Source organism: Macrobrachium nipponense, chromosome 6 (genome assembly GCF_015104395.2).
Source record: "Macrobrachium nipponense isolate FS-2020 chromosome 6, ASM1510439v2, whole genome shotgun sequence".
NCBI classification, from domain to species: Eukaryota; Metazoa; Arthropoda; class Malacostraca; order Decapoda; family Palaemonidae; genus Macrobrachium; species Macrobrachium nipponense.
In genome coordinates, this window is record NC_061108.1 from 138,474,848 (window position 1) to 138,488,545 (window position 13,698).

The following is a 13,698-nucleotide window of genomic DNA, read 5'->3' on the forward strand; positions in this document are numbered from 1 at the left end:
GACTGGCCTAGACATCAAATGCACGGTTGATGTGAATCTACTATAGGTATTGGATTTTTATAAGGTGAATCAGCGGCAAAATGAATTGAGTTGGAAGAAAAGCAAGGAGTTGGCGATGGCCTTATACCAGACACGCCAAGTGTCTCGGAAATATCAGAGAGTGATTACATGAAGTTTCGTCAAGGTATCTGAGGGAATGACCAGGTTTTTGACAGGATACCATCAGCCAGTTCAGCTTTCCGGAAACCGTACACCAGACCAGAAGAGAGGCTCTGACATTCCTAGTGTTTTGCCTCCCTTACAGGCTGGTCAGGAGCGAGAGCTTGTGCTGACATAAGGCCAGCTTAAACTATTATTATTAGCCTATTATTATCATTATTATTCAGAACATGGACCCTATTCATATGACACAAACCAACCAAAGCGGCCACTGAGCCCCCTTACAGGCTGCTCAGGAGCAAGAGCTTGTGCTGGCATAAGGCCAGCTTAAACTATTATCATTATTATGAAGAACATGGAACCTATTCATATGGAACAAGCCAACCAAAGGGGCCACTGACTTGAAATAATTCAAGCTTCCAAAGAATAGGGTGTTCATTAGGAAGAAGTAAGAATAGGTAAAGGGAAACGCAGAAAGAAGGGATCTCACTTATTAAAAAACAAAAAAAAACAAAAAAGCAGAAAAATGAACTATTAAATAGATAAAAATGTATTAAAATCCAAAGAGAAAATTATTAGGGTAGATATGGACTTGAAAGTACATCCGTGCATCAGCGAATAATTCCAATCCGTCGACTAATAGTAGATACACCTAATAGACTGCCGAACTTGAGATCGCTCCCAGTGTTCCGTTCGGGGACTTGTTTATTTTTTCCTTCCAGTTGTGTAAATACAAACAACCACTCGCAATACTTTTCAAAGGCGTCTCTCGTTGTTGTAATGAGGATATATCTGATTAAGCGGTAATTGCTTCGCGCGTAAGTAGAATTAATATTTTGATAACCCATTCTTAATTATGTCATTAGCAAGCAAGTTCATTATATCGTTTCATTCCGTGGAAAATTATTTTAATTATTTCGGTAAGGTGCACTGTAGGCATTATACTGTTTGAAGCGTCCCTGTGGTCCCAAGCTGCAACCTTTTTTTTATTTATTTATTTTTTTTTTCATTTTACTGTACCGCCGTTCGTATTCTCTTTCTTCCATCTTACTTTCTACCCTCTCATAACAATGAGTTCATAGCGCAACTGGTAGGTTTTCCTCTTGTTACACCTTTAAGACATTTTTTACCCTCAATTTTCCTTTCAGCGCTGATTGACCTCATAGTAGTAGGTCCCAGTGATTGGTCTTTGACCTAAATTCTATATTTTGCCTATCTGTATTTCTTTATCTTGCTGTCCAACCGCTCCAACTCCCTCTTTTCGCTGTCTTGATCACTGAAATAGCTGGAAGTGCCCCAGTGCTTGGCTGGACATCCTAAATTTCCAGTTCTTGGCTGGGCAGCCTAGATATCCAGTGCTTGGCTGGACATCCTATGGTTCCAGTTCTTGGCTGGACAGCCTAAATTTCCAGAGCTTAGTTTGACAGCATATATTTCCAGTGCTTGGCTGGACAGCCTACGGTTCCAGTACTTGGTTGGACAGTCTAAATTTCCAGTTCGTGTCTGGACAGCCTACGGTTCCAGTGCTTTGCTGGACAGTCTAAATATCCAGTTCTTGGCGGGACAGCCTACAGTTCCAGTACTTGGCTGGACATCCTAAATTTCCAGTTCTTAGTTGGACAGCCTAAAATTCCAGTACTCGGCTGGACAGCCTACGGTTCCAGTACTTGGCTGGACATCCTAAATTTCCAGTTCTTAGTTGGACAGCCTAAAATTCCAGTACTCGGCTGGACATCCTACGGTTCCAGTACTTGGCTGGACAGCCTACGGTTCCAATGCTTGGCTGGACAGCCTACAGTTCCAATGCTTGGCTGGACAGTCTAAAAATCCAGTTCTTGGCTGGACAGCCTACAGTTCCAGTTCTTGGCTGGACAGCCTACAGTTCCAGTTCTTGGCTGGACAGCCTACAGCTCCAGTTCTTGGCTGGACAGCCTACAGTTCCCATTTCTTGGCTTGGACAGCCTTTACAGTTCCATTTCTTTGGTCTGAACAGCCTACGGTTTCCGCAGTTCTTGGCTGGAACAGCCTACATGTTCCCAAGTTTCTTGGCTGGAACGCCTACATGTCCCAGTTCGTGGCTGGAACAGCCTACCAAGTTTTTCCAGTTCTTGGCTGACAGGCCTACAGGTTCCATTTCTTGGCTGGACAGCCTTTTACAGTTCCAGTTCTGGCTGACAGGCCTTTAAACAGTTTCCAGTTTTCTTGGGCTGGACAAGCTACCCCGGTTCCAAATTTGCCGTGCCTGGCAGTTCTTAAGATTTCCAGTTCTTGGCTGGACAGTCTAAATTTCCAGTTCTTGGCTGGACAGTCTAAATTTCCAGTTCTTGGCTGGACAGCCTACGGTTCCAGTGCTTGGCTGGACAGTCTAAATATCCAATTCTTGGCTGGACATCGTAAATTTCCAGTTGTTGGCTGGACAACTTTAATTTCCAGCTCTTGGCTTGACAGCCCAAATTCCATCAAATCAATCATCACTTTTTATCCGCCAATATTTTTTACACATCACTCGCGAAAGTCACTTTAGGCCCATCACTTTCAATTTATTTAAGTGTGCTATTCCCACGCTCTCTTTTCATCGCCGCTGCACCCTTTCATTTTTATTTTTTATTTATTTATTTGTTAAGTTTTTAAGCAACGTGTATCTGGTGTTACGTGTCCAGTTTTACGATTGCATTTTACAACCGGGAGTTTGATATCCGCATCTAATTGTTGACAACATTCTGTTTGCAATATTTCCGATAGCCAGATTCTATTGCACGGCTTTTGTTTGCTCTCTCTCTCTCTCTTCTCATTTCTCTCTCCTCCCCTCTCTCTCTCTCTCTCTCTCTCTTCTCTCTCTCTCTCTCTCTCTGAAGGTTATTGCAGTGCTATTTTCCTGCTAGTTTTGTTTTACAGGATATCTGTTGTCATAATTTTTATATTCACATTTTATTGTCACTGGAAATACACCTTGCTGGATTTGTGTGTACGAGACACCTCTATAGTTACACATTTATGTATGTGTAGGTATATTTCTTTATAACATTTTTAACTAAACAATGTATACATACGTATGCATAAACACACAAACACAACACACACTGTATAACATTAAGATAAAGAACAATATATTTATATTTCTGATGATATTTGAGTAAAGGATACGACATATTTCATTCTAACCATTTTATCTAAATAATGTATGTAGCTTGATGGCTCGTGCTACGCTGTGCTGGAACCCCGGGGTAACTGTCATGTCTCTCCTACCCTCCCAATCCCCAACCTACCCCGCCCCACCCGTGGCGGACAAACAGGTTTGCAGCACAAGGTTGGTTGCGTCATGTCTCCCCTACCTTCCTGATTGTAGCGTCACGTACCCATGATGTTATTTTACTTCTATTTCTTACAATCCCATAAGAGGTACTGGGGTATTGCCATCAGTGCACCCCATGCGGTGCACTGTAGGAATTACTCGAGGTTCTTTCCTTTTACTGCACCTCCGTTCATATTCCTCTTCCGTCTCACTTTCCAACCCCTCTTAAACAAATGTTCCCAAACCTTATACCGTCAACTTCTCTTCCAGCGCAGCTGAATGACCTCATAGGTCCCAGCGCTTGTGGCCTCTGGGCTGAATTATACATTCAGTTCCAAATTATTCATCTCAGAGATCATCATTTAACGTTGAAAATTTGAACTAAGCAGGATAAGTCATTTAGATGAATACAAATTAATGTACGAGAGATTTGTCTTAAAAATATACGTATAAAAGGTTATCTATTCAGGGATAATATATCAGTGCTTCGAAATATTCATCAGATAATAAAAGCGTATATTTTTCTTTGCCTGCGTGTGTGTGTTCGTAACACGCGTCTGTAACGGTTTGTGAAAAAAAAATTAAGTTGTTCATGGCAAGTGCAGGTTTAAGTGTTGACTGAGAGAATATAGTTTTATATAAGTAACTAAATGGCGTAACTTTTATCTTATGAAATATGCTAGTGCTAATTATTAATTATTATTTCGAAGAGATAGTAAAATACTTATTATTAAGGTATTGGACCCACAAAAAAATAGAAGTTCGAAAATAACAGAAAACAGCTCAGTTCAGAAAATTAAAATCAGTTCGAAAAGTAATACAGAAAAGTTCAGGAAATAGAAAACAGTTCTAAAAATAAAGCCGAAAGCAGTTAAGTAAATAGAAAACAGTTCGAAAAATAAAACAGAAAACAGTTCACAAAAATAGAAAACAGTTCGAAAAATAAGACAGAAAACAATTCAGAAAATAGAAAACCGTTCGAAAGATAAAACAGAAAACAGTTCGTAAAAACAGAAAGCAGTTCATAAAATAGAAAACTCTTCGAAAGATAAAACAGAAAACAGTTCAGAAAATAGAAAACAATTATAACATAAAACAGAAAACAGATCAGAAAATAGAAAAAAGTTCGAAAAATAAAACAGAAAACTGTTCAGAAAATAGAAAACAATTAAAACATAAAACAGAAAACAGTTCAGAAAATAGAAAACAGTTCGAAAAATAAAACAGAAAACAGTTCAGAAAATAGAAAACAGTTCGAAAGATAAAACAGAAAACAGTTCAGAAATTAAGATAACAATTTTAAAAATAAAACCGAAAACAGTTCAGAAAATAGAAAACTCTTCGAAAGATAAAACAGAAAACAGTTCAGAAAATAGAAAACAATTAAAACATAAAACAGAAAACTTCAGAAAATAGAAAAAAGTTCGAAAGATAAAACAGAAAACAGTTCGAAAGATAAAACAGAAAATAGTTCAGAAAATAGAAAAGTTCGAAAAATAAAACCGAAAACAGTTCAGAAAATAGAAAACAGTTCGAAAGAGAATACAGAAAACGGTTCAGAAATTAAGATAGCAGTTTTAAAAATAAAACCGAAAACCGTTCAGAAACTAGAAAACAGTTCGAAAAATAAGACAGAAAACTATTCAGAAAACAGAAAACAGTTCGAAAGATAAAACAGAAAACAGTTCAGAAAATAGAAAACAATTAAAACATAAAACCGAAAACAGTTCAGAAAATAGAAAACAGTTCGAAAGATAAGACAGAAAACAATTCAGAAAATAGAAAACAGTTCGTAAAAACAGAAAGCAGTACAGAAAACAGAAAATAATTAAAACATAAAACAGAAAACAGTTCAGAAAATAGAAAACCGTTCGAAAGATAAAACAGAAAACAGTTCAGAAAATAGAAAACAATTAAAACATAAAACAGAAAACAGTTCAGAAAATAGAAAACAGTTCGAAAAATAAAACAGAAAACAATTCAGAAAATAGAAAACAGCTCGAAAGATAAAACAGAAAACAGTTCAGAAATTAAGATAACAGTTTTAAAAATAAAACCGAAAACAGTTCAGAAAATAGAAAACAGCTCGAAAGATAAAACAGAAAACAATTCAGAAATTAGAAAACAGTTCTAAAATCAGAAAACAGTACCGAAAATAGGAAACAATTAAAACAGAAAACAGTTCAGAAAATATAAAACAGTTCGAAAAATAAAACCGAAAACAGTTCAGAAAATAGATAACAGTTCGAAAAAGAAAAACAGCAAAGTTCGAAAAACAGAAAAAATAACAGAACAGAAATCATTAAAAAAAATTGAAAAGTTTGAAAAAAAACAGACAACAGATCGGAAAACGCCGCAAAAAAAACCAGAAGACAATTCCTAAAAGATAGAAAACAGTTAAAAAACAGAAAAAAAATTTGCAAAAACAACATTAAAAAGTAAAACAATTTGATTCGAACAAAAACTAGAAAACAGTTCTAAAAATAAAAAAAACAGTTCGAAATAATAGAAATTTTGTTAGAAAAACTAGAAAACAGTTCGAAAAATTAAAAAAAAAATAGTTCGATCAAAAAGAAAAAAGTAAAAAAAAAAACTAGAAAATAGTTCGAAAAAACTAAATTAAATAGTTCGAAAAACTAGAAATTTTGTTAGAAAAACTAGAAAACAGTTCGAAAAAAAACAGTTCGAACAAATAGAAAACAGTTGAAATCTAGAAAACAGTTAAAAAAACAGTTCGAACAAATAGAAAACAGTTGAAAACTAGAAAACAGTTCGAAAAAAACAGTTGGAACAAATAGAAAACAGTTGAAAACTAGAAAACTTCGAAAAACTTAAAAAAAAAACAGTTCGAATACTAAAAAAATCGAAAACTAAAAAAACAGTTCGAAAAACGAGAACACAGTTCGAACAACTAAAAAAAACAGTTCAAAAAACTAAAAAAAATAGTTCGATAAATTATAAAACAGTTCAAAAAACTAAACAAAAAAAAAAGAAAAAACACTTCGAACAAATAGAAAAGTTCGAAAAACAAGAAAAAGTTCGAAAACTAAAAAAAATCAGCTCGAACAATAGAAAGCAGTTCGAAAAACTAAAAAAGTTTGAAAAGCAAGAAAACAGTTCGAAAAACTAAAAAACAGTTCGAAAAACTAAAATAAAAAAAACAGTCCGAACAAATAGAAAAACAGTCAAGAAACTGGAAGAAAACGGTTCGACTATAAGCGAGCATCAGCAGCATCCCATCGCCCTAGCTGGCCAAGTCCAAGCCGGAGCCGGGCGAGGCGGACGAGGAGGCGAGCCGTAAGTTAGAACAAATGAAGGACGACGCAGCGCTCTCAGGGTAAAAAAGCAATTAAGCCGGTAAGCGGCTCTTTCAGCTCGGGTTATTGGTGCAATTTTCCCGTGACATGTTTAGATAAGTCGGGCAGACGAGGAGGAGGAGGAGGGCTCGCGGAGGAGAGAGAGAGAGAGAGAGAGAGAGAGAGAGAGAGGCAGGATGGGATGGGAGGAGGGTGCTGGGGGGTGGGATGGGGAGGGGGTGGGTAGTACTACTACTTCTACACCGCCCACCCATACAGGTGGAAGGAAGGAAGGAAGGAAGTGAGGGGGGAGAGGTCGCTGTCGGAAGGTGATTGGGAGCTTCGTGGAGTGGGTAGGGGGTCGGATTAGTGGGGGAGGGGTGGGGAATGGATCCAGTCGGAGCCACGTTGAAAGAAAGGGAAAAGAGCTTGTTAAGGAGATTGGATGGTTGCTTAGGACACGTAGCTACGCTGGAGAGAGAGAGAGAGAGAGAGAGAGTCTTGTTTGTCACTCCCTCACTGGAGTATCTTTATACGTCTTCGGTTGCATTCAACGCTTGCAACGTCTTGGAAAACTTTCTTTTGTCTTGATAGACTAATTCGTTGCTTTTATATTAATTTTTTCCAGCTTATCTCCTTGTATGATAAATTGGCATTATCATTTGAAAAGGAACTATAAATTCCAACGTGCTAAGCTGCAACTGTTTTCAAATTCAGAGAAAACAGGATTCTTTTTTATAGTCTCATCTTTCGTAGCTTCATTCCCATTCCTACTGAATTCTTCGTCTTATACTTCCACAGTTTCTCTCAGAACGTAACCGTACATCCTGTAGAAATGCCCGTTTAGTTCTGGAAATTCTGGAAATCCTGTGAACGGAGCTGAAAACCGACGTCATCCAGCGCACATCGGCCTAACGAGAGATTGAATGAATGCTGAGCTTTTGGCGGGGTTTCCATTTTGGCGGGAAACTCCAAAGCGACTGCCGAACAATAAAGTCGCTTTGCTTTGAAACTCGAATCTCGTCGTTACCGGTATATATAGTAGCTGCCCGGTTGCGGATTAGCTTTAGTCCTGGTCACTAAACGGGTATAGGTCAACAAACCGGACACTTTTACGAAAGGAAGTGTTTCAATGGCCAGTATAGGTCTAAAAGAGATTTGCGCAGATGTTCGGTGTTGAACACTTAACGTTGAGTGTGTGTTTTGGGTATTCATGCCCACTCTACGCGTTTTATTTTACTTTACAACGAATTCTAAAGCTTCTTTTTACCTAAATGCATCTGTATATCATAGGTAGTTTCCTGCTTTTATATGGCGTCTTTGAAAATTAACATGTTTGTGGGGTTTAGACGTTCCTATTTGCATAAATTATCTGTGTTGAAGCAGTTATATATGAAAGCAGTTATATATGACTTGTGGAACAAGTCATATTATGATTTATATTATATCCAATACGGAGAAGCTACCTATGATACACAGATGCATTTAGGTAAAAAGAAGCTTTAGAATTCGCTGTAAAGTAAAATAAAACGTGTAGAGTGGGCATGAATACCCAAAATAGACACTCGACGTTACGTGTTCAACACCGAACATCTGCGTAAATCTCTTTTAGACCTATACTGGTCATTGAAACACTCCTTTCGTAAAATCCAATCTTCAATGCTATATACTGTCGCGTATCTTGGTTTTAGTAAAGGATATTATGATAAAATCGTAGTGTTTAGGTACTTCTACTGCTTAGACACACACACACCACACACACCACACACACACACACACACACATATATATATATATATATATATATAATATATATATATATATATATATATATATATATCATTTGGCTCATCTCGCAAGCATATAGTAGTCTAAGCTCGAGGAATATGCCAAGTCCATTCAAACTTATCGACGGTGGCGACCGCCACCAGATGTCTCTGCTGTTTTTGTTTTGGTCTGCATTACTGAGTCCTCTTCTTCTTCTTCTTCTCTCTCTTCTTCTTCCTTCCGCCTCAATCAGGCCTCATAGACATCACATCCAAGTTTAATTAACTGTCTTTCGAGCTCTCCATCAAAAGGGAGGCCCGGAACTTCTTTAATGGAGTGCCCAAGGCCTCTGTATAGAAGTGGAGGAGGAGGTGCAGCAGCCCTGAGAGAGAGAGAGAGGGGATGGACCAAGCGCCAAAGGACTGCCTGTAAAGGATGGGGAAAGGAGGAAGGGCCTGACTGCCCAAGGACTCTCGATGAGGACGTAAGGAGGTTGTGTTGGGGTGGGTGGTGGTGGTGGGAAAGAAGGTTGGCAGTTCCCAAGGAGGAGACTCCTTCCAAGAAAGGATCTGTTTCGGTAAACGTCTTATAAGGAAAGAAGGATTAATATAATATATATATAATATATATATATATATATATATATATATATATATATATATATATATATATATATTATGAAAGGAGCCCATAAAACAGCCGAAATATAGAAAGTAAGTACTATATATTTCAGTCTCAGAAACATAGTACTTACTTTCTATATTTTGGCGATTTTTATGGGCTCCTTTTATCAGATGATATTCTGTTGCAAAAGAACATTTTTACCAGTAATATATATATATATATAATATATATATATATATATATATATATATATATATATATATATATATATGAGTGGACTACAGCAAAAATAAGCTTTAGAATCAAGATGAGAGAGTGAGGCTGACAATGAAACGCCTGTTCCTTCGTACAGGTATTTCTGTATTTCAGGTAAAATGGGATTTTTTTCCCTTATTCGAGTACCCTTGTGTTCACCATGGAAAGTAGAATGGATTTGAAATTTGCGAGATGTCGCCATAATAACTTAAATAAAAGTGCAGTATACCTGGTATATTTGGGTCACCTCATATACGATATATGTATATGTTTAAAAAATCATAGTAGATGTGCGTTCTTACGTATATAAACGAATACCACAGGATACTGATAGGCAAAAAGCCTGTCATTTTACAGCATTATACAGAGACCACGAAAGATAGATCTATTTTTGGTGGCTTTGATTATACTCTGCAGTAGTGGCTGTACCTACAGAAAACTCTATTGTGCCGAAGAAACAGGCGCATTTTTTACTTGTTTAATATTATTATTCTTTAAAATGGGCTGTTTCACATCCTCTATTGTACAGCGATAATGCACACATTAGTCAGTCATTCTATTTATCATGGACACATACATTAACCTCCATTTCTATGTTCCAAGAAAAAAATGCTAATATTTAGCTGCGTTTCATAAATGCTCAGGTGAAATCTTTTTTATTCGTGAATTCATTAGAAATCAAATATTTGTATTTTTCGTGGTTCTAATGTACCCTATACGAGTACGTTCATATCTGCTAACATACTTAGATGAGGATTGTGTATGAGTGTATTCGTATACAGAGTGTATTTGAGTTTGCGTTATCCCTTTGTTGCTTCATATATAGATGAGGACTGTGTCTGTGTGTATTCGTATACAGAGTGTATTTGAGTTGCTTGTCTCTTTCTTCATACATAGATGAGGACTGTGTATGATTATATTTGTATACAGTGTATTTGAGTTGCTTTCACCTTTCTTAAGTAAATTCTTACGTGTCTTTGTGCTAAGTAAATCGTATATTTAGTACGCGAAGTTTTTTTAAATTCAACTATGTACAGTTACATGTAATATTCAGTTATCTCCAACGCTGTGTGGCCTTAGATTTAATACTCATAAATATAGGCATATCTATACTTATCAGTTGAAAGTAAGAATCACGAATCTTCAACACTCTGTTAGAATTAATGCCTATATAGATATGGTATTAGTTCTTATAACCTGCAAGTAAGATTCGTGAATCTTCAACGCTCCGTTGTCTTAGAATCAATACCCATAAATATGGGTATTACATCGACAAGTCGTTTACTTAAAGAATTAACAAGTTCTGTCCCAGCGAATGCTCAACGATCACCATTTTGTTCGACGATTTTTTTTTATACCATCTCTCTCTCTCTCTCTCTCTCTCTATCTATCTCTCCTTTTCGTCCCCTGATCTCCCTGTCGTTTTTTCCCACTGAAATCCTCTCAGTCTTCTCCCCCACGACCCCCCTTTTTCCTTCTCCTCACTCTCTCGTTCAAATCCGCCTCCTTCCTCCTTCCTTGTCCATAGCCCCTTACCCCCCCCTTCCCAGCCCCACTGATCTCTCAATCTCGCCCCCCCCTACCCCTTTTTTCCTGCTCCATTCTCTCGTTCAAATCCGCCCACCCCTTTTTTCCCCTCTCATTCTCTCGTTCCAAATCCTCCCCCTTCCTTCCTTCCTTCCTGTTCCCTAGCCCCTATACTTCCCCTCCCCTCCCCCGGTCCACTCTATATAAACAGAGACCCTCAATAATTCACACAAAATCTCCCCCGTCCCTTTGACGGGCCACAGGGCGGCGCCTTTTGGCGATTAGCCGGTCGACTGCGTCTTCACAACAGCGATGCCCAAGGAACGTAAACGCTGCCTGCTCGCTATATACTCGCTGATCGCTGCTGCTGCTGCCCCTTAAGCGGCGGGCGCTGGTTTCGGCTGGATTGTTGGTGGTGTCCCGCATGAGTTTATAAAGAGGAGGGAAGGGCATCTCTCTCTCTCTCTCTCTCTCTCTCTCTCTCTCTCTCTGCGGTTAAAAATGTCATGAATATTGGCTCCTATGTCCAAGCCACTGAAAGAGATTCTGGCTTATACATAACATCTGAGACAATGATATGATATCATCGGATAGCGAAGAGGAGGATCATCCTCTCTCTCTCTCTCTCTCTCTCTCTCTCTCTCTCTCTCTCTCTCTCTCTCTCTCTCTCTCTCAGTTAAAATGTCTGAATATTGGCGTTTATGATCAAGCCACTGGAAGTGATTCTGGCTTATATACGTAACATCTGAGACAATAATATGATATTAGATAGAGAAGAGGAGGATCTCTCTCTCTCTCTCTCTCTCTCTCTCTCTCTCTGTGCGATTAAAATGTTTGAACGCTTCTATGTATGTTCAAGCCACTGGAAGTGATTCTGGCTTATATACGTAACATCTGAGACAATAATATGATATTAGATAGAGAAGAGGAGGATCTCTCTCTCTCTCTCTCTCTCTCTCTCTCTCTCTCTCTCTCTGTGGTCAAAATTCTTAATTATTGGGTTCTATGCTTCATGCACTGAAAGTGATTAGTATACACAACAACGTCTGAGTTAATAGCAATATGTTGTTCCAGATTTTCCTTTTTCCATTAGTTTTATTCAAGTATTCCTTTTATAAAGTACAGATTCAATAGTAAGTCAGATTTATAATGTGGTTTGTCTTCGTTTGCAGCGGTAAAACGCAATGTTAACTTATTAAAAGTGTGAACTATGTGTGGCTTACGATAGTTATTGAATTTACTCACAAACATTCAGTCTGCTGGTGATTAGAAATTCATTTCTCTATGTAATGTGGTTCGGATCCCACAATAAGCTGTAGGTCCTGTTGCTAGATAACCAATTGGTCCCTAGCCACGTAAAAATAACTAATCCTTCGGGCCAGCCCTAGGAGAGCGCTTAATCAGGCTCACTGGTCTGGTTAAAATGAGATAAACTTAACTTGCTCATGTCACGTTTTTGTCACATCAACATTTCTAAATATGTTTAAGTTTAACTAATTCGGAAATGTGATGTGCCCACCCTCCCATATATATTTATATATACATATATATATATATATATATATATATATATATATATATATATATATATATATAATATATATTATATATATAGATATATAATATATATGTGTGACTGGTAAAAAATGTTCTGTTACTACAGAATTCCATCGAATAAAAGCCCATAAAAAACGCCAAAATATAGATAGTAAGTATTACATTTCAGAGACTGCTGTCTCACTACAGGAGGCAAAGAGAGAGACAGCAGTCTCTGAAATATAGTGTACTTACTTTCTGTATTTTGGCGTTTTTATGGGCTCCTTTTATTATATATATAATTATATATATATATATATATATATATATATATATATATATATATATATATATATATATGTATGTATGTATATAACTGAATCACGAAAGTTTGGAACGTGATAAATCCATAAATAAAGGTATAAGCCACGAAGGAAAGATAAACAACGGAGTTTCTGCAAGATCTTTCGACTCAACGTCCTTTACTTAGCAGACAAACTGACTTACATGAGAAATTGAGAGTACAGGAAAGATCGTATAAGTGACAGATAGGGATTATAAGGAGATTAGTACCTAGAATCCAACACACCTGGAGAATGAGTAACCTTTCCAAACAAGCATAAACATGGGTTCAATTTAACATATATATATTGTATATATATATATTATGATATATATATATATAATATATATATATATATATCTATATATATATATATATATATATATATATAATCCTCCCTTCTTAATTATTAAAAAGTGAAAAACAAAGAAACAGACCCCCAGTGCGCTTACACTCACTGTACAGTACTGTAGGCTACATCCGTTCATTCAGACCCAACTTCCATGTATTGGTAAAAATAACTTATCCCCTGGGCCTTACGACCTGATAAAGTCAGCTAACACACAAATAATCTAAAATTTCTTTCTGCTGTACAAAACTTAGTATGGTAGTAAAACTTTTTTTTTTATTCTAATAGGGTTTGTGTGGGTTTTACCATTTTATCATTGGTCTTCTACAAATCATACTCTTATTGTTTTCAGTTTATTCATGTTTTTGCTTACGAATCAACCAGGAAACAATCCCATCTCAGCCGAGCGCCATTTCCAAACTATAGCACTTTCTTGTTGTCTCTGTGTTCCCTGAACCAGATAACCACTTTCGCTACTTTTCTCTATTATGCTTCTCTTTCTGTTCTAGCTCTCTGTTGACAGTTTTTCTTTTCTTTTATTCCTCCCGCT